The sequence below is a fragment of the Struthio camelus genome, chromosome 11 (genome assembly GCF_040807025.1).
Source record: "Struthio camelus isolate bStrCam1 chromosome 11, bStrCam1.hap1, whole genome shotgun sequence".
NCBI classification, from domain to species: domain Eukaryota; kingdom Metazoa; phylum Chordata; class Aves; order Struthioniformes; family Struthionidae; genus Struthio; species Struthio camelus.
The window spans coordinates 16,901,691-16,923,360 of NC_090952.1; the positions used below are offsets into that span (position 1 = coordinate 16,901,691).

At 50.5% G+C, this 21,670-nt stretch overlaps 1 long non-coding RNA gene across 1 annotated transcript in view; it reads right to left on the reverse strand.

Annotated features, from left to right (window-relative positions):
* Window positions 1–3,158: 3,158 nt before the first annotated feature.
* LOC104140919 (uncharacterized) overlaps window positions 3,159–21,670 on the reverse strand; it is a 36,198-nt gene continuing 17,686 nt past the window's right edge. Inside the window, exons 5-7 of the long non-coding RNA XR_011143454.1 lie at window positions 16,158–16,353; window positions 7,897–7,957; window positions 3,159–5,060 (exon numbers count right to left, since the gene is read on the reverse strand). This is a non-coding gene — a long non-coding RNA (uncharacterized lncRNA). The remainder of the gene's footprint in view (window positions 5,061–7,896; window positions 7,958–16,157; window positions 16,354–21,670) is intronic.

Here is a 21,670-nt window from a genome sequence, read left to right on the forward strand (position 1 = left end):
AGACTGCAGGTGTGAGCTTGAAGCCTGGGATCCTGAAGGTCCTGTGACCTGCTCACCCCACCTGGACACCTGTCCCAGGCAAGGTGCCTCGCAGAGGCAGGTTGTGAGCAAGGCTCCGTGTTAGCCCACCAGCCTCAGCTGCCAGCAAGCCAGAAGTGAGGTGGGCCAGGCTCACCCGGGCACCCCTGATCAGCAGGATTTGATCTCCACTTTGTAGCTCAAGCACCCAGGACTACATATGAGCTCTGCTCTGATGCTGTTTAAGTTATCATCTGTTATCTGAATCCCTTACAGCTCTGCCCCCGGAGCCTGGAGAAAGGAAGACAAACAGGAGATGTGCACAGCCAGCATGGCACCTTTCACAGGAACAGAGCTAGGCAGGTTTGTGCCAGGTAAGGGCTGGTCCATTAATATCAGCTCCTTTTCCCGGCCTTAGTCTACAGCTCTCACCGATTCCAGCTACAGATCTTAAACAGCGGACTCCTGGTTAGAAAGCCCCTGGCTTCCTAAGGTACCCAGGCTCAGAAACCTTTGGTGTCTCTTGCTCCTCACAACTTCTAAATTTGACTGGAGGGGGAGGTTTGAAGGACATTAACTTCCTACATGCATGATGAACATGGACAGCTGGGCACAGGGAGGAGAGACCCTATTTTGCACTTTCCCGCCCAGAGCAACCTTTGAGCCTGAGCTAAACCACATCTGCAGGCCCTGGAGACTCCCCATGGGATGAGGAGCCCCAAGTGACCAGGCTGCACGATCTCTGCTGCTCCCCAAATGGCTTGGTTTATCAGTGTTTCCCTATGTCTTTTTTTAACTCTGCTGTGAAGTTTTCTTCAAATTCAGCTGGGCACAGCAGCTCCCAGTATCCATTACTGGGGCATGCTTCTCGTGCTGTCTCACTGCCTGCTGGCTCATTTGCCTCGAATAATGCAAGCAGTCATGAGGCTTATTACATGGTGCAGACATTTAAGAATTAATAAGTGCTTCTAAGACCAATCATTTCAGCCAAGACTGCTGTGAGTTTATTATTTTATATGTGTGTTTTGAGAGAGATGGCAGATAATTGAAAATGCAGCATTATTCCTAATTGTTTATCATCTTTATTAAACTACCTCTCCCCCCAAATACAAAATCCTCACTTAGGCATGCTGTGTCCTCCTTCCCTAGCTTTCCTTTGCCATGCTTGCTCGGTAGGAAAACGCTTTAAAGAAGTCTGACTTACAAGTTCGTATAGCACCAAGCTAACATGCAAAAAGCGTAACAGTAGTGAGACCAATAATACCATACTTGCTCACATGAAGGCTACACTAATGTGAGGTCACATTCACTCCTTCAGCAAAATCTGTGAGGAAAAAAAAAACCATCGTTACGTGAACAAATACAACCATAAAAATAATAGCACCAATACTGAGGATAAACCTCCAGTGTGACAAGTCTGGCAGGGCTGTGCAGAGGCTGTCAGAAGGAAGAATGAACTACAGGTAGGGGGGAAATATGCCCACCACTGAGTGGGCGAAAGAAATCGCAAAGCAAAAATTCTGAGAGGCTCTTCAGCAGTTAATGGATGTGCTACAGGGTCCGGTGCGGGGATCACAAATCAGGAGGGAGAGGTCTTCTCCGTATTTTTTTTTCAAAGAAAAGTATGAACTGAAAATGCAAGAAATGAGTAAAAACCTGAATAAGCCCCAGTAATAATAAGAAAAGATTTAGGATGTGAAAAGTAGAAGTAAATAGTCTGTGAATTCTGGGGGGACTTCTGGATGGGGATGACAACAGTACCCTGCACTGTGGAAATCTGCTGCATTATGAGGCTGCCAGTCCTTCAGAAAGCAAAGTTGTTAATGAAATGGAGGCAGAAAAGATCTTAATGTTTCCTGCATTTTTGTGTAATTTAAACTTATGCTAGGGACTACATTCTTCCAGAGATCCCAAGTGGAAGAGGGAAAATAATAACCACTTGGAGGATTTAACCCAGAAGCCCCCAATTTAATGTATATTTATAATGTGAAGTTTGTATAAACCTACAGAAAGCCTGGGAAAAATACATAAGCAACAAACAAATTTCTGGAAGAGGAGTACTTTGTGGAAGGATCCAAGGCTTGTTTCTTTTGGGCACCTCCTTTGAAGATGACACTTCCTTCTCACAATAAGCCTTCTCCTTGTGATCACCCTTCATGCATAATTCAATGTGTCACATGGTGGAGATAGCTGGAAAGGGGTCCCAGTGGCACAGGGCTGGATTTCAAAAGCATGCTACCAAGGGAGATGCAATCTGGAGCCTGAGAAGTAGCAAGATCTGGAATAAGGCAAAAGAAACCCAAAGCAAAACCATGGGATTCCAGTTTCTCAGATGGGTCCAGTCCCTGCACTCCCTGGGAGAGCTCTCAGCACCTATTCCCTGTGTTCTTTCCCCACAGCTGCTGCGCCAGCCCACAGCCATCTTAGGGTTGCTCCCAACCACCCTGGCAATGGTCCCAACTGTCCTAGCGATGCTTTGGATCATCCTAGCGATGTCCCAACCATCCTAGCGATGCTGCCAAAGCCTTTGGAGAAGAGAACCTTTGGTAGACCCTTTGCAGGCTGTAGTTTAACAGGTAGAGGTGCAAATATCATAGAGCTGCTGCCTAACTGTCTGTCATAGAGCTGCTCCATCAGCCGGGTCCAAGCCTGCCCCTCCTGCAGTCCCTGGAGCTTCCCACCCCTGGAAACTAACAGCACCAAGGTGATTTACTGATGCTTCTTTTCCCCAGAGCCATGCTTCGTATGTGTCCCAGGAACTGCAGTATTAAATCACCACTTGCAAAGGCAGAATGTGCCTGGCAGCATAAAAAGGACCTGAGAGAGATGTGAGAAAAGGAGGAAAAAGCCAGTTAGCACCTGAGCCTGAAACACCCTGTGTCCGGACACCAGAAGCTGCTGTACCACCCTGCTGACTTCACTGCAGCTCTGCCTGCCGGGGGACAGCAGTCCTTTTGGGCAAAGCATGTTGCAGGTCAGAGTATAAAGATCACAAAAGTGTGATGGAAAGACCCGCACAGCCAGTTCCAGCAGCTCCAGTGCAGATATCCACATAGAGCTGGAGCTTCATAATCTAGGGCTCATCCCTAGACAGAGCTCATCCCCTCCCTCACCTCCCTGCAAAACTGCTTTCTCCGATCTCTGCATCTCCAGACCACAGCTGTAATACCATATGTGCATGTTCGATAACACAAGGAACATAAGCACCCAGCCAGGGAAAGGCTGTGTCACTCTGTAACAGCTACACTTCTCTCCTTCCACATTGTATTAGCCTTCTTGCAGTGCAAGAGATTGAAGCCAGTGGGTTTTGCCTCTAATTCTATCCAGGATCAGGGGAAAAGTCCTTAGCCCCATTTCTGGGGAGAGAATATGTAATTTCTTGGCATTCCCAGCAGCTGGAGTTGCTTACGCCAGCAACATGGGTATAGAAAGAGAGTCCTGTCCTGGGGTGGCTTCCCCAGAGACTCTGGGCTGAGCTCATTGCCCCTGTGACCCAGCTAAGACTGCAGCTGTGAAGGGCTGGGTTAGGAGATGAATCCTGCCCTCAACTCTTGATCGTACTGACTCAGTCTCTGGGGAGCAGTCACAACACAGACACTGCTGCTCAGTCAGATAGACCCCGCTCAGTCTGGCTGCTCTGTGTCCATGGCAGTTTCATTCTTTTCTAGAGAGGACACAGAGCAAAAAGGAATTAACATGATGGTACCTAAAAGCACCTTCAAGTCCTGTCACCTCGGGAGGTGCACAGGTTCCGTGCCACTGCAAAGGATTGTATCGCTTTCCTCCTCCTGGCCCAGCCCTTGCCAGTGCTGCTTCTCCTAAGCATCCCTAAAGCACATTTACTACTCACCAGTGAGTATAGGCAGCTCTGCGTGGAGAATATCCTCTGAGCATACTGATCACAGTGCCAGCAGGAGTTAGCGCTCTAACCCACCATGTTCAGCTAACAGGACACCCCCGCATCAAAGGCACTGGCTTCTAATTAGCCACTTTGATGCACAACCAGAGTCTGTACACAAGCAGTATGATCACATAGCCAAATTAGTTATGATCAAAGCCCATTTCACCCCACGGAGGGAAATGACACTTAGAGGCATCCCTGCATTCACATGATCAAATGCTTCAGAGACATCCATCATTCAAATGATCCACTCTGCTTTGTAAGGGAAAGGTGCTGCTCTCAGAGGCTGAGCACAGAGCAGGTCTGTGCATCAACAGCCAGAGGCGCAGTCCTGTATCCATTTCCTCTGGTGCACGTGTTCAGAATCACGTTTCCTCTTTTTTCTTGCTCTCTTTCTCTCCTCCTTCCCTGGCAAACCCTCATGTTCTCTTCTCATCACCTCTGTGTCCACTGGGAGACAACGTATGAGCTCTATAAAGGTGTGAAAAGAGCCATTCTCCATGCAAACAAGCTGAGAAGAGATCACCGACCCAGGGCAAGAGAGGGCATCATGGTTCAGGAGAGGAAGGGCAGGGCCGTGATGGATCCCAAGGGAAGGAGGATGATCTGTTTAGGAAGGGCACGAGGGCACCCCAGCAACAAGACACTATCACAAAGATGATGGAAAAGTGGCCATTGCAGACTGCAAATCACAGTAGCTTTGGGTACTACTGAGCTGCAGGTGTCAGGCTCACTGGAAATGTGGGAGTGAGTAGGCAGTCCAGGTCCTCAGAAGACATCTGGGCATATCAGCTGAAACACAGCATCAGTGGCAATTAAGATCACCCCACAACACTTCCACACATGTCTTGAGGCATCTGGTGGAGCATCACAGAGCAAGAGAGGGTTGGGAGGGGAGCAATTGCCTTAGGAAGAACCTCCTGTGCAGTAGATCACCCCAAGGTTTCCTCAGCTCTCTCTGTTCATCCCCAGTGCCTTCTCTGTGCAGAGACACTTACCACCTAGAGGGTCGGCCTGTCACTCCCCATCTCCTCTCCTTCCTTAACAGTGCAGATGGCAAACCATAGAGCTGCGAGGCAGAAGCTTGTCTTGCCTACTAGCAAAGCCAGCAGTGCTGCCCTCTGGAAACTATGCCTTCTTCCTGTAGAAGATGTATTTTGTCAGCACAATGACTCCAAGCAGCACAGGGATAGTTTCTCTCCCTTATGAGATGGGACCCATTCTTGCCCCAAGGAGGAGAAGAGAGGAGAGATGAATGCCAAGACACAGCAATTCAGTAACGAGGAGGATTTCACGTGCATGCACAGCTCCCAGAGAGACTATCATGTTCAGACTACAGCTAAGAGACTGCCTTGTCCCTTCTCGACACACTGTCCCCTCATTCCACATTCTTTCCTGGCCCTGTCAGACCCTATGTGGTGCTCTGGGCCTGGACATGCCGTTCCCAGGCTCTATGAGATACAAATGCCCTGGCTATTCCCCTAAAAAGCTGAGTTAATCAAGCAAGCCCCTACCATGCCTCTGGCTTGGCCCACAAGAAATTGTCCGGTATTTACAGAGCTGCTCTCAGAGAACAATACCTTTTTTACCTCCATCCCAATTGTATGTTCTTCTTCTCTTCATTTTTAACCAGTACTGAATGAATGCAATCAAGAGTCTGCAGGAGGGACCATGACCCAAATGTCAAATTCGGTCCCTTCTTCCCTCTCAGTATGGCTTGAGCTCTGTAGCACCAGCGACAGAGAGCTTTGCCTACTGCTCCCAGATGCCTCAAGGATAAAGTTTGATCGAGTGCAGGGAAAGGTAGATACTGTATGCTCCCTCTGTCTTAGCACACTACCCTGTTCCAAAGAGAGCAAGAGATTTGGGATCCTCCAGATAATTCTGGAGCTGGCACATACCCCAGGTTCAATTGGTCCCTGCTACCTCAGTGATGGAGCACTGCAAGGTTTATCAGGTAGTTTTCCCCCTGGCAACTCAAGGCTTAATGAATCTCTTAAACGAGTCTGTTTAACTTCTCACTCCTTTTTGGAAGGTGTAGTGCCATGCCCCAGCCGAACTATCAAGGCACCATCACCAACAGAAAAATAACAGGCACCTCCAGAGCTCTTTATTGAGGGTCCTGGTGCTGGTGAGAGGATTTCCTTTCCCTAGAGGAGCCTAGAGAGAACTTTGGTGAAGATTGTGTCCCTCCATCCATTGCTGTGCCATTTTCATGTCCATCTGTCTGCTCTCTGTCTTGGCCATTAGCTACGAACAACCAGCTCTGAGCTGGCAGGGAAGACGTGTGAAAGCTCATGTCTGCTAATGACTGGGAGACACTTGTAAATCAGAACTTTCCCCAGCAAATCCTCCTGTTCCTTCTACTCCTACAGGAGCAGCAGAGGGGTGGTGGAGGCCAGGCCTTTAAGATCAGACAGCAGTAAATCCACAAGGCACTCCCTCCATTGTCTGAAGATTCATCGCTTTGTTCTTTGAAGGTCAGCCCCGTCTGTTCTAGTCAATTAAGGATAATCTATTGCTTCTCTCTCTGCACCTTCTTCAGCCGTATGCTCTTTGTTAGCAAGAGACTATTGGTCAGAGAGAAGTCAGAACTGCTCAGTGTCCTGGAGAGACTCAGCAAGAAGAGCAGAAAAAGGCAGGTAGCTGTTCAATTTGCAGTGTGCTCCCTGGGGATCCTGCTTCTCTAAAACACTGAGGATTGGCAGAGGGGGAGAAGTCCCCAGAGATTATACAAATGCCTAGGAATAATCTGCAGCGTGGGGACAAAACAAGCTCCTTCTGGCCTCATCACAGAACAGCCCCTACACCTCACAACTTCTGTTACAGCTCCATTCCCACAGATCTCACAGGGTCCCTCCTGCATCCAAGTCCCCTCACTCCCTCTTTGCTCTCTCCATTATGCAGATTTCCACATCTCCTTCAACCTAGAACATTATGTCACAGCCAGAAATAGTGTGTGCCATCCCAACCCTCCCTGTCCTGCCTGGGGCCCTGAATCCTCCTCTCCAGTCATGGCCACTTTCTCTGCTCACAGCCCCTGGTGCTTTTCGCAGAGGAAGTACTTATCCCTCCCTACCCTGACTCTCTGTATGCCTATGGGTAAGATCTAATGTGTTCGCTTTTTTCCATCCTGCTCGGAAAATAAATCAGTGAGGCAACAGCCAAACAGGAGAGAAGTCCAGCGTTAGCATCAGAGAGAGCTTGGTAGCCCAGAAGGATGCCCTGTCTCAGCATACACCAAGCTCAGCACAGGCATAAGCCCTTGGGACATCCTACTAATCCCAGGCACATCTGAGTGACATCTTCACTTTGGGGTTCCAGGAAGACCTTGCGTCCCTCTCCCCATGCATCTTCTCAGACAACCCGCATGCCCTGATCGACGTCTATGCCTGGGCTTTCTATCCTGAAATCTGATCTGGGGAGACTACCAGTCATTCCTTTTGGGGGGATTTCACCTTCTGCAGGCAGAGGTGGTAGTAGGTCAGGTGCAATTCCCTCTTCCCAACTGCTGGAGCTGGAGGAACTCAGGCCAGGCTAGGAGGAAGCTGGGTCTTGGGGGCAGTAGAAGGATGCAGGGAGAGTTGGAGATACAGGATGTGAGTGACTAGGGTAGGAGGTGCCTGGTTACCTCTAACCAGAAGCCTGGCTGGGGACCCTTGTGTGGGATTTTTTCATACTCCTTAGCAGCACTAACGCTGTTCCCTGCCCCGGTACCAGGTTCTCCCAATTTTCCCACATTACAGTCTCTTTTTGTTGTTGGGACTATGGCAGCCATAAGCTTGACTTCTTAGGCCAGCCCGCTTTGCAGAAAGCCCTACCTAGAGGAGCTGCTGTGGCTGCACAGTTTCCAGGAGGCCACAGCACCCCTCATCAATGCCAGAAGAATGTCCCCTTCTCCTGGGTGATTCAAGCAAGCTCTCAGACACCTCACCCCTGCAAGAGCAAAGAGCCAGGGCAGAATATGCTTTACCCACCTGCAATCCATGGTTTGGGCTCTGGTGAGGGTGCCAGGTGGTCTGTTTCTTCATCATTATCCTGTTGAAACCACCAGCAACAGCCAAGAATGGGAGAGAATGAGAAAAGTTAAGGAGCACATTGACCACACGAGCTGAACCAGGCAGTCTGCTACCTGCACTCTTTTTTTCTGTGTTTTCCCTTTATGGGGCTCCTGATTGAGCCCCCCTCTCCTTCCCATAGAGGAAGGAAAAGGCTGTTAGGAAATGGGGACACTGAGGCAGGGGGAGGTTCCCAGCAACTCTGAGAGCTCCAGACACCTGACAGCCTCAGGTGCCACCCTGAGCAGGCTAATGTGTGGATTCAGGAGCTAACTGTGAGAGCTGAGCTCCAAACTCTTGATCCAAAGTGATTCTCTTGTGGTTGCTCTCTTGGTGGGATTTCCAAGCATCCTAAGAAACTGCAGAGCACAGGTCTCATTAGACTGCAGGAGGAATCAGTGGAACTTGGGCTTCCAAATCATTGACACCACCTAAACTAGCAGCAGACCTAGGACCATGACCCAGACCTGGTGACCTATGGCTGGGCATTTCATAGAGGGGACTGGAGTCTGAGAACACCTCTCAAATGGCTTTGGGTTCTGGGCTTGCAAAAAAACACCTGCAAAATAGAATATCCTGAAATCTAAGCTTACATTCAGTTTACAAGAGAATACTTAAAAAAATCAACAACCTTGAGCAAGAACCGTGGGTGACGTAGGCAGAAGTTTCTCATCAGAGGATGGAAGCAGGCCAGTTTAAAGCAAGTGGTAAAAAGGTCACTCCTGGAGTTACTCACAGCAGTTTGAAGGATGAAGGGGTGGGAGAGATGGTTACCTTGGCCATCCCCTGCCTCAGTGCTCCAGGGGATGTGCAGCTGGCTCTGTTTGCCCTCTTGGGCCCTGCAGGGACCAGGAATTGTGGCATATTCTCCCTCTGAATTTTCACTATGGGAAGAGGAGGAGGCGGAAGAGTTTCTAGCCTCCTTGGACCCTTCTCTGCTTGTTTGCTTTGCTTGTTTGCTTTGTTTTGGAGCAGTGCTCAAGTCTTTGTTTTGGAGAGAGGGTTTCATCAAGCAAAAGAAAGGTACAAAGGCAAGTTAATGAGAACAATTATTCAGTAACAGCTGCTGCCGCTAACCTCCAAACAAGTGTAAGGCACAGTCTTGCAATAACAAGACTTTCTCTGATGATTATGTGCAGGGGAAACATTGCTTAAGATTGTGCACTGATCTTATTTGGAAATCTAGTGAATAAGCAGGCAAGTAGAGGAGAAACACACCTTGTTTCGAGTACATTTGTGGGGAGCAGAGAGCCTGTGGTTGGATTAGAGGCAGATCCACAGATGTGTAGTCCTTACTCTGCAATCCCTGAGTTGTTTACCATCATTTCTGGGATGTGCAGCTGATGATGACAGCCCACCTGGAGTTCAGCAACTTCCATTTGCAGAAGCATTTTTTCCTCCAGCTGCTGCAGTCCACAAATCAAACCCTCCATCTTGGGCCCAGATGGCCCGGGCTAGGTCTGGAGAGGATTGGTGTGAACTCCTGTGTTCAGCGTTGGCTCTGTTTCTCCTTGCAGATAGACTCCTCTCCGTCACTTCCGTTAGCTCTGATTTAGCTGTGTCCATGCCCAAGATCTGCTCTTCATCAGCTTCTTCACACAAGGACAAGACATCCAGTCTTGGCATACAGTGCCTGCAGTTTAACATCCCCATCAAGCCACAGAGGGACCAAATGGACTAGAAAACTGGCCCAAGGTCTTCGCTTTCCTTCCAACCTGGCAACCAGAGAAGACAGGACTCCTCTCCGTTTTCAACCTGGCATCCCAACCAACCCTCCTGCCCAGCTGGCACGGACTTGGAGCACAGCAGTGCCAAGCAGGCCACCTCCGCCGTGCTGCCGACGGCAGGGTGGAGGCTACTGGCTCCTTGGCAGCCCACCTCCCCTGCCAGGCACTGTGCCAGAGGGGCACACCAGCACCCTGGGGCTCCCCTGGCTGCACTGGCCCCAAGAGAGATGCAACAACCACGACAGCTCAGGCTCGCATCAGACCCCAAGGTTGCAGCTCTGCCACTAGCTCCGACAGATGGTGAGCAAGCCCTGCTCCATCTCCTGTGGCAGTTTGGCCACTGAAGAGCACTGTTCAAGCCAACCCACATTTGGCAGGCAGGTGAGCGTACCCCAAATGCAGATATTTTGTCAAGATCTGGAGGGAGAGCGAGGACATGAGCCAAGTGGATGAGACTCTCTGGATTCCCCATCAAAGCAGGCAGATCTGCCCCACAACAGCTCCTGGGATGTGGGCGCTTGGAAGCACGAAGTCTCAGCCCACCAGCTCCTCCTTTTGCTGGGGCCCATCGTCTGCCGCTTTGGGTGTCAGTGGCCCTGCTCTCTCGTCCGAGGCTGGCCCTGCTTTCCTGGCAGCATCCCACTGCTCTCTTTCTGAGAGTCACAAACCAGCAGTACACACTGTGCCGGGGCTCTGCGAACACAGTGAGCCCCCACGGCAGTAAAATTCTCATCCCTCATTCATCCTGTTCCCCTCCCTGGAGAAAAGAAAGGAGCAGGGATAGTGTGCTCTCAGGGACAAGGAAATCATTACAGTCTTCTCTACACACCCCAATCAAACCTTTAGCAGCCACATTTAGGGACAGAAGCCTTCACAAAGGAATGCTCTTAAAATGAAATAAGATGTCTTGACAGATTTTTATTTGCTGTCTCTACTCACAGGCAATTAGAGGAGTAGGACATAATGTCTGATTTTATTTGAAGGCTTTTTTTCTTTTTCTTCAGTTTCTTTTAATCGCTTAGCTCTTGTGCCAGAGCAACACGGCTTGCATGATAACTAAACACAGGAAGGGCATTCATAACATAAAAAGTCTAATCAATACCAGCACTAGGCAGCCAGAGCCAAAATCATGTCAAAAATGAGTTGGGAATTGGAAGAAAGTAACAGATACCATTTAAAACCTGAAGGCATGACAAAGGGCCAAATTGCACCCTGCCCAGCTGAGTGGTCCCGGCAGGACGGAAGTCAGGAGACAAGTGCTTAGGAGGGGAGATTCGTTTAGCATCAGACACTAAATGCAAGGTTGGAGGAGCAACAGGAGAAATTGTGTGAGGAACAACAGGAAAAGTTGCCCAGTGTTTAGGTCTAGTGGGATGAGGTACCAACAAGTCAACTGGAATCACGCAAGCCCAAATCAGACATGGACAGACACGCTGGCCATGCTGGAAGACAGCTTTCAGGACGGCCCAGCCATTGGCACCGCTGAGCCTTCAGCCGTCGCTGCCTGCTGAGGCTTGATGTGCCTGCCAGCCCCAAGTGCCCATGCTCAGTGGCTGCCATGGCCCCGATGGGATGGCAGCCAGCAGCCAGCTGCAGTCAAGCACCCAGGCTCTTCCCAAAACATTGAGCAATCCCCTACCCTCGTGTCCCCTGGCTAGCGGGGAGACCATCACTTCACTATCTGCCTCAGTCATCCCAGCCACCACCAAAGACGAAGGGCCAACAGCTGCACCATTCGGCATCCTGGCAGCTTGCCCCCACAAAGGATTTGGCCCTGTCACAGGAAACGAGAGAGAGAGGTCTGAGACGGAAAATGATCTGGAGAGAGCAGCAAGCAGCACGTGGGAGTGGAGGAGGCAATAGGCAGGAGCTGGAGGGGAAGGCAGGGACCATGGGAAGAGAAGGGAAGGGAGGGACCACCCGCAGCTGGAGGCAGCAGTGAACGTGTGGGTGACAGCAGAAGACCACCTGGAAAAGGATAAAGGGAGGATTTATGAACACTGCTATAATGAAAGCCAGTTATCCATGACCACCTTCAATCTTGTCAGAGGGAGGATGAGAGGGGCTGTCTCCGATTAACAGATTGGGAGATTTAATGCTGCCGTTCCAGAGCATGATCTCATGAGTCCCCCGCACGGGCCTGCCTCTCCGTGGGAAGGTGCTCACGCTCCTGCCCTCACAGTTGGAGCGTGTCAGGACCAAGCACCAGACACGTCAGCCACCAGGGAAGACCAGCTCCCAGCCACCACGAAGCCAGAACAGTGAAGGAAGAGAGAGAGGAGTCACTGCAGAGCATCTCCTAGGAAGACCAAGGAGGTGCAGGACCCTGCCAGGTCGCGACAGTACAAATACAGTTATCAAGAACTTAAAACATCATGGGAGAGAAAACTGGATCTTCAGCACAGCCCTGCAGGGACGTGGGTGCTGGAGGCCAGGACACGAGGTGGGGAACGGGGAGCAGAGCAGCCCTGGAAGGCTGCATGGAAGAGAGGCCAGCACTCTCTGGCTGAACAGGGACAGCGTCCTAGCAGTCTGGCCAGCACTGAGCACCAAGCCTACACGTGGCATTTGGGAGCCAGCCCAGGACCCCCTTCTCCAGCAAGGATGTGGGGGAGGCGAGTGCTCAGGGAAGAGTGAAAAGGGGGTCAGATCCTTGGGACAGAAAGAAGGCGGCGCAGAAATGGACTGGCAAAACCCAGCACTTCTCGGCGGGAGGAGAGAGGGAAGCAGGTTTTCATCCTGGGCTCAGAGGGTGAACAGGAGTCCCACAGAGGGGGAGGGCAGTCAGCAGCCAGGCACCTCCACGCGCCAGCAGGCTGGGCAGGGATCCACCCTCAGTGCAACCTCGCTTGGGAGCCATATTCACGCCTGGGTTCACCTCCCCCCTGCAATCAAGTAACCCAGTCACTCTCTCCCTGAGAGAAAGAAATCAGGTAGGTAAGTGATGTCTATGAGCCCATATGGAGGGGCTGGGACGCTGCCCAAGCTTCATCTTGGAAAAGTGCACATCTTCCAGTATAAATATTTTGGTTTGCCTCCTCCTCACCAACCCACCAGCTCCAGCACTGAAACCACAACAGCAGCCCTCATCACAGACATTTCAGCAGGCCATTCCCTCTGAGCCCTGCAGAAACCAGTGCTTGCCGCAACACCAGCACATGCAAACTCACCCAGCTGCCTGGGGCTGACAGCCCCAGCCTGCAATGTCTGCAGGTGGCCTCGCTACCTGCAAAGGCCCATGGACATCCCAGTACTGCTGTGAGGGAGAGTGGCTCCTTGCAGTGCAGAGGGGAGGCCTCAGGCTGTTGAGGGAAGAGGGGCTCTTTTCCTCTGTCTCCCTCAAAGAGCAGGGCAGCAGGAAGCACGTGGGAGGTGGTGCTTGTCCCAAGGACCACAGCAATTTGGGGCCAAGGGGACCGCAGCACCTGCAGGCTACCTTGCTCTCATGGACTCGTTTGGCACTTTTCATTCCTATTATCCTGCCCAACAGAAAACAGCTAGATCCATTTATTTTTATCTGTTGAGAGCCTAAAAATTAACATCTGCTCTGAAATGAAAACAGTACCTGCAACGCACCCCTGCCCTGAGCTGACTTGGTCATGCCACCTTGCCCGGCTCTCCGCACACAACCTCCCCTCGGTGGAAGCAGGGCCCGTGGGGAGCATCCCCACTGCTGACAGCCATGTGGCAGAGGTAGCTGGGCTCTTCTCGAGCATCCCAAGCTGGGATGCACAGCACTGGGGAGTGCAGGGAAGGAAGAGATAACACCCAGCAGCCGCAGCCTTTCCTCCCACCGCCTATGCGACATGCACATGAGAACGTGCCAGCCTCATGCCAGCAGGGTTGGCAGCACCTCTGGTTTGCTTTCTCCAGTGACCCTGCTGCCCTTACCCCACACAACTAACCCACAAGCCCATCCCAAACCACAAGCCCTCCCCTTTCTGATCTTTCGCTTTTCTTGCCTCGGCCATGGGAGACACACACTGCCACAGCAAGTGCAATATCTGTATCTCAATGTGTGAGAGCTGCAGGGAGGAGGGGGATATATCTTCTCTAATTCACAGCGCATCTGTGGTAGTGTTTTACCACCACCAAGTGCAGAGAGGCACAAGTTCCCACCTCCCACGAGTGGGTGAGGAGCACTGCAAGTAATCCAAGATGCCAGCCCCATACTTTTCTCCAAAAATGCTGCAAAGCGTGAGAGGAATTCGGTAGTTTGAAAATGTATTCATTTGATTAACATGGAGAGGAGAAGGCATCCACGAGGGGTGTTCTTCATTGATTCTTCTTAGAACGAGAAAGAGGGAGGGAAGAGAATTTGCTTTTGATTTTTTTTCCATCAGAAAATTTTTCACCTGCATATACTTTATGGCTTTTAATTCTTGAGCTGCATGGGGTATAAGGTTGGACCCTGTCGCCCCAGCTGAGCAGGCCCAGTGCTTCGCCCTGCACTGTCTGTGCCACAGGTGCGCAGGAGAGCAACCCTGAGCAGTCCCTCACATTGCCTCCAGACATTTGGAGCAGCACAAGCACCCTGCTGCACGTGCTGAGGCACTGCCGCAGTGTGTAAAGGCTCAAAAGCCATACACCCAACACAAAACTTCGGCTTTACAGCTTGGGCGCTGCAAGTGTTTCAGCAAACATCTGTTTTGTGCTCTAACAGCAGGGCAAATGCAGTATTCCCCCGTGTAAACATCCACTCTCCAGACAAGGAGTTCTGAGCTGTGCTGCACTTGTCTATTCAAACACCCACTTTCTAGGTGAAATCTGCTGCATTCTCCTGTGTCAAAAGCACCTGGGCTTAGGCTGTCCTGGCTCCTCTGAAATGTCTTGTCTAGATATGGACACTCCAAGGGTGGCTATTTAACCATGCAAATACTTCCCATATATGTGCATTTTTTAGGTGCACCCTGTTCCTTGTGCCATCTCAGCACAAGGAACTGCAGAACAGGAGCTGGAAGAAAAGGATGATGAACAGCAGAGATATAAAAGGAAAAGGGGATAAAACACACAACGGGTTTATCCAACAGTGTATTCTGCCAGGCTAATGTGATACTGTCTTGGAAAAGAAAGGCCAAGGGAATAGAGTAGTCACACCTCTCCAGCCTTAGTGTTAGTGCTCCACAGAAGATGGCGAGTGAAGGGGGAACACGTCGGGAACAGAAGAATTAGGAAGGAGCTGAAAGGGTCTTGGGAGGGGAAGAACAAGGCTGATGGGAAGGTACTAGCAGAGTGCCTCACAGACGTAGTTCATGACCCATATCAGTATTTCCATTAGTGACCTTGTCCTGATGATATTTGCCACTGCTACCAAATTAAGAGGCAGCAGGAGCAGGTGGAAGGTGATCAGATTGTCACCATAAGATGACCAGTAGGCCTCCAGGAAAAGGAATGAGGTGTGCGTTGTGCAGGGTTCAAGCTCATTAGCACGGGGTTCAGAACAACAATTTCCATTACCCATCAGGGGCTCAACAGTTGGACTATTTTCTTTGATCCTTCTCAAGTATGTGAGTCCAGGAAAGATATGATGAACTATGAGTGTCATAGGATCCCAGAAGAGAGAAACGCAAGACTAGGTGAGGTCTTACAAGCAGAGAGAGGGATGCAGTCATGGCGGGGCGCAGAGCGCTGGTCAGATGCTCACTGGAGTACCCGTCAGCGTCAACACAGCAGAGAAACAGCATCACACAAACGCCTAGCTGCTGCTCTGTTCCCTGGAAAACTTTCTGGTTGTGACTTCTGCCCCACTTTTAGGTTTGTAACAGGCCATAAAGAAGTGTTTGGTTGCATGTGAATGAGCCACAAGCATTTGGCCTGCTCTGGACGCTCACCTGGCCTATGCAGTTATTCTGTGCCTGGGACTGGATTTGTGTCCCAGATCACTGTAGTTTACATTTGCGCTGAGAGTAAGCACAGAAAGTATAGAAGCGAGCCTGCCTAGAGAACAGAGCTGGGAAGAAGAGAGCTCCTCTACCTGGAGACAACAGCTAACCCAACCCATGCTGCAGGATGGGGTTGTTGTCCTCCTTATAGGTAGGGAAACTGAGGTTTGAAGTGAAGTGAAATGATTTGCCCAAGGTCACTCACCATGTGATGGCTAAGCCAGAAAGCCATTCACTCTAACGAAAGGAGAAAAGGAGCAGAGAAGGGCTGCTGGGATGAGCCAGGAACAGAGGGTACATGGCAGGAAAGGGATATAGAAGAACATGGCTTGCTCAGCCCGGTAAAACAAAGTCAGGCAGTGACATGATTTTTCTCTATAAATATATCTGGAGGGTAAACACCAGGGACAGAAGGAAAAAAAAAAAAAGGCTATTTAAGCTGAAGGACAACACTGGCACAAGAGAACATCCATATTAATGTTTAAAGAAGCAAAAGAGCAGGATATAGAGAGAAAGAAGGGAGGAACAAATAGCCTAAAGGGAGGACGGATGAGATGCTGGATGTGCCCACCTCGTCCTGTCGGAAGCAAGCCTCCATCCTCCACGAAGACTTTGAGTGCTGCCCTACAGCTGAAACCGCCATGCCTCCGGGCAGCAGGGCCAAGCTGGCACAGAGTTTGATGCTACGTCTGATGCTCCTCTCGGAGCTCAGCAGGGCCCCACACGCCTCCGGCTGCGAGCGCTGGCACTCGGAAAGATGAGGGTGCCTGACAAAATTAAACAGAGAGGCAAAATGAGATACTCTTTCACATTAAGTGGGAGAAAGAGGGAGGCAGAGGGGAAGAGGGGAGGTTAGGGAGGCATCAAGCGGGAGACGCTCAGCACAGGGCCTGAGCAGGTTTTGCTGGGAGCCGGGAACACACTGGGGAGCAGCCCGACTACCATCCCACTCCCCAGCTAGAGAGGTGAGAAGACAAGTGATCAGGTCCAGGGGACCTGCCTGCCTTTGTCCTTCTGGGGTTTTTCTCACTGCTGGCAGTTGTTGGGGAGAGCCACATTGCCCTGCAGTTATGCAACAGCTTGCAAGGGGGCAAGATCCCCCAAATGTCGCCAGCCCAGCGCAGCAGCCCCAGCAGATCCCACACACTTTGCTGCTGTTTGCTTTAGACAGCAGAGCCTGGTGTTACTCTCTCACCCCCCTTCCAAGATCAAGCTGGGTTTTTCATAACCATTAAAAACAAGTCTTTGTTATTAGTCCTGTGAATAATTTATTCTATCATAATTAATGCAGTATTGTTAACAGCCATGGCAAAGTTCCCCGGCTTGCCCGTCTGCAGACACTGCTCCACTTCTGCTCACCATTTCGGCATTAAATATGCATCAGGACTGATAAATGGCTCCAGCGCGCTGATCACCGTGAGCCTGTTGAACAAAGCACTCTGAGCACGGTTCCCTCCCCTGGGAAAGCAATGCTGGGGTAGATTAGAGGCAGCGAGGGAGGGAGCAGCTCCCAGACAGGACCAGCTCACTCACCTGTCAGAGCTCCCCAGCCCCGAGGGAAGCGAGGACAAGGATGCCTGTCAACTCTTATCACCAAAGAGAGACACATTCCCTCAGGAGAAAGGCTGAGCCATGCTCAGTAAATCAGTCACCTCAGGCACTTGCTTCGTGTCTGTCCCTCTCTCTCTCTGCAGGCCACGCTCAGAGCTGAAGCAGAAAAGCCTCCGAGCGCTCCTTGCCTTTCAGTCCTGCTGCATGGTGACAGTGTGGGAGGCTTGCAGAGAAGCCAGCAGGGGCGCAGAGCTCCAGAGAAAGCAACCAAGAGACAACCGAAACACATTGGGAGGATGCCGAAGCCTCCGACAGTCTGAGGGAGGTGGAGGCTTCCCTCGACTTCCTAAGCCTTGGCAGAGCAGGACTTGCAGCCTCCTCCCTGCATCTTCTCGTCTAAGCACCTCTGCAATCACTTCCTGGTGTGAGGGATGAATTCAGTCCCCTGCTTCCCAATCCCTTCTCCCAGGGACTCGCATGCTCCCAGAGCAGCACCAGTGCCTCTCTACTGCTTGCCATCCCAGGCTGGTCGTAAAGAGGTGGAGAGAAGCTCCAGCTCGGCAGGATGAGGTAAAGCCACGTTAAGCTGGGGCATGCAAAAGGATTATTTCCAAAGAGGCGATCGGCTAACTCTGATATGGAGGTCTGAATCCAGCAGCTGAGAGTGGGGCCAGCGGAGCTGCTCCTGTCCTACCAGTCAGGGGGCTTAAAACGAGGGGAAAAAGGAAGCATTAGAGGCGTGTTGTGTGTGATAATCCTGGCCCAGCACTGGAACGCACTCAAAATGACCCTTTGCTAAGCCTCAAACCTCTCACTCCATGTTTCTCTGATTCGGGGAGCTCTCTGGCTGCAACATCTATTTCTCTGTCAACAGTACTCACGGCATCTCTCTTTCTATCTTTAGTCTCAGCTTATCGATCCCTCATTCCTGTCTATCCATCTAATTCTTTTGTGTTTATTTCTGCCTGTCACTCAATTTACTGCTGCACACCTGTCCTGTTTTACAATGCGGATCTCTTGTCTGCCTCCTTTTTCACTTTTCCTCTTCCCCAGTGAGGAGGGACACAAAGCAGTTAACCATTTGGTAGCCTGCGGTGCCTGAACAGTTTCTTCGCAGAGAGCTGAGCAGTCTGGCAGACTAAGCTGCTTTCTGCCCAGAAGAAAATCCCCTCGGCAGGGCTGGAGCAGAGACATGCCATTGCATCCCCTTTGGCTGTACCTGGGAAGGGGATAAATATAAAGCACGGATCCACGGCCCGAGCTGCAATGTGGGACCCTCTGCCCTGCGACTCCTGCCACAGCATATCTTATCAGAGGAGATTAGTCAGAGCCTTGATCCTAATGCCGTGTTTGAATTCAAAACGCAAGCCATACCCTTGGAGATAAGGGCTTCTTTCGCAGCAGTGTCAGCTCTCCGAGTTGGCTGCATCAGGGCTTAGCAGGGCAAATAGCGAGCAGGGAAAGGAAAAGATAGATGAAAGAATATAAGAAAGTCTGAGAAAAAGGGGAGGATGGAGATGCATCCTTAGAGGTGCTTTTATTTTATTTCTGCCTTTCATATCTTTAAAAGTGAGAAAAGTGGGAAAAAAGAAGGCCAAGAACAAAGCTCTATCACTCACCCAGGCTTGTTAACTCATTATCATTAATGTGGACCATGCTGAGGCAAGAAGAACAAGGGGAAGGATTTTCAATGTCTCACCATAGGTGGAAAAAGTCCCTCCTTGCTCAGCAGACAGCAACTTTTCAGAGTGCCTGAGATGAATCCACAAATTGCCTGGCCATCTCTGCCCAGGGCCTGTCAGGGCTGCAAACCTCTCTGAAGGGCCTGGTCCATACTTTCACGCTTCTTCCGTGGGACTGAGCACCCTGGATTCCCCATCACTGGCCACCACTTAAACACATGTCTGGATACGTGCATATAGCGTATTTAGAGTGACATCGAGATGTACGTCAATTGTAACAGTTAGCAATCAGGCACTGGCTTATTCTATGCGAAATAACTGGACTCGCAGCACTAACAAAGGAACAAAATTATCAATAGAAAAAGAAATCTCAGTATAATGGACAGTGAGAGTTTGGAAACCCAGATCCCAGACAGAAGATACGCCATTCCGTCTGGATTCCCAACAAGCGTCAACCACCAGTTTCTATCACAGCTTTCTTAAGGATGGCACATAACTCTATAAAGGGCCCTGCTGCTTCTCCAGCCATATCTATGCCAGTAGATATGCTTACGAGTGTGCCCTCATCTGGAAAGCCAGCCCAGCAGAATAGCCAGTTCTCTTTCTTAGTAAGATGGAGGCCTGCCCTCACCCTAGAGCATACACAAAAAATCCCCAAATCCTGGCCCAATGAGCAGTGCAAGATAACTGCTCCTATAGGCAGTGACAAAAAAGCCAAAGAAAAGTGGGAACGCGTGACTCCACAGAATCTTACCAAGGACACCACCAAACCTGACACCCACCCTGGCTCCCTCAGGAGCGGAACCAGATACATATCACGGTGCTGATCTCTGGAAAAACTCGTGTCACACTGAAAGTTTTCCTGCAGAACGGTATCTAGAAGACCAGCATACCAGGACACCATCACAGACATGTCCCTGAGTCACAAGGCACTTGTGAGGTAGAGATCCTGGAGCTAAACCTTGGTTTAGCTCCTGGCCCAGAGCAGCTCAAGGACACAAACACTGCTATCTCCACTTCTCTGAACTACCAAACTGTCCTCCTTGGGTCAACAATGGTGAGATACTGATACAAAGACCATTTCTTGGCCATCTGCCACAGCCAAGAATGAGATACGGAAATAACCACCAGCAGCAAACAGAGATTGAAGAATCATGCTTCTAGTAAAGTGCCCCCATTTTGTACTTCCGGCACTTCAGCTAGAAATTACTATCACACAGAAAAAGAACTACAACAGCAGGGCTGCAAAGGTACATTAAGACTCTTGCTTAAGGAGCCTGTTGGGTTCCTGGGAGGGTCAGGAGATAGGGATAAGTCACAAAGAAGGCTTACACTCTGGCCTCAGGTACCCTACCGTAAGATTGCCGTCCAAGGTTTCAAAACCAATGGTTCAGTTCCTCCCATGCTGTTTGCAAGCTGACGGCCTTTGACAGTGCAAACTTGTGCTTCCCATGCAAGAGTCTCACCACAGCCCTGCTTGGTGCTCTCTGCCATTCTCCTGGGCAGAGAAACTAAGGCCTGGACAGGTAATGGTAACTGGACTCCACTGCTATCCCAGAGGGATGCTCCACCCAGACTGCAGCAGGATACACATCACCAGGTATTCCCAATCTTCTTCAGTGTCTGCATGGGCAGAGTCACCATACAGCACCTGGTATGACCCTGGAGGCTGAGAAGTCTCAGCTGACATCCCTAACCTGGAGGGTTAGGAATGAAGAAGGGTATTATTCCTTCTTGGAATGAAGAAGGGTATTAAACTGCTTGTAATTCAACCTCCTCCCACTTCAGTGTATCCTCTTTCCCTTCAGCTCTGTGGGGTTGCACTATCTCCAGCCTTCAACAGGCAGCTGGGCACTCATCAGATCCCCATCTCATACCCCCTTTCCCCATCTCCAGCAGTAGAGCAGGAGCAGAGAAGCCAGATCCTGCTATGCACAAGTGCAACCTCTCCTCCTCCTCCTCCTCCTACCTTATCTGGAGGAAAGCAGCTTGTTATCCCCCCCTCTCCTGCTCTAAACTCGCTACCTCCAACGTTGCAGAGTGCTGGAGTGGAACAGCTCTGTAGTCATGGGATATCATTTGCCCTTTCTCAGACATATCTCCTCCTCAGTGAAACTGTCCCAACAGCCCTCTCCAGCCTCCCAAGTTCATACCACGTTAAATACCACAGTTGTCACAGGTAACCTCCAGCTCAACTTCATTACATAAGGACAGCTTCACCGTGGCCGGGAAGTCTTTCTAGGATTCCCCAAACATGTCAGCAACTTTATGAACTATCTGCCATGGCAGCCAAAGGCCAAAACATCCATAAGTCTGAACAGCGCAGAACAAGGACCCTGAAAAGTCCGTGGCTTTGTAACAGGCCCCAAGAGAAAACCACTTTGCTCTACAACGACCAAGGAATCAGCTCTGCTGCGCCACCCCCCACAGCACAAGGGCACCAGTCTCAGCTTAAATAAAGGCTCTCATAGCCACAATCCTTCTTTCAGCTGTGGCCAGTAGTGGATACGGAGGGAGGAGAATAGGAACAGAGCAGGGAGACAGTGAAACTCCCCCAGAACATGCTCCCAGCCTCCAGCAACTTGTTTTTTCAGGGACTTCTTGAGCTGTCTTACTTGGTTTAAATGCTGCTGTGCTCCAGCCACAGGCCATGGCTGGTTCATGACCACCAGAAGATCAGGGCTTTGGGACAGGACACATCAGAGAACCAAACGCTCACCTACACTCCAGACAGAACAGCAGGAAAGAAAGGAGGAGTGAGACAGTAATTCAGCCTTAATTAGCATCATCAAACATTCATCCGCTAATTTCCCTGAATTTACAGAGAACATTAACAACATCAATATGATTC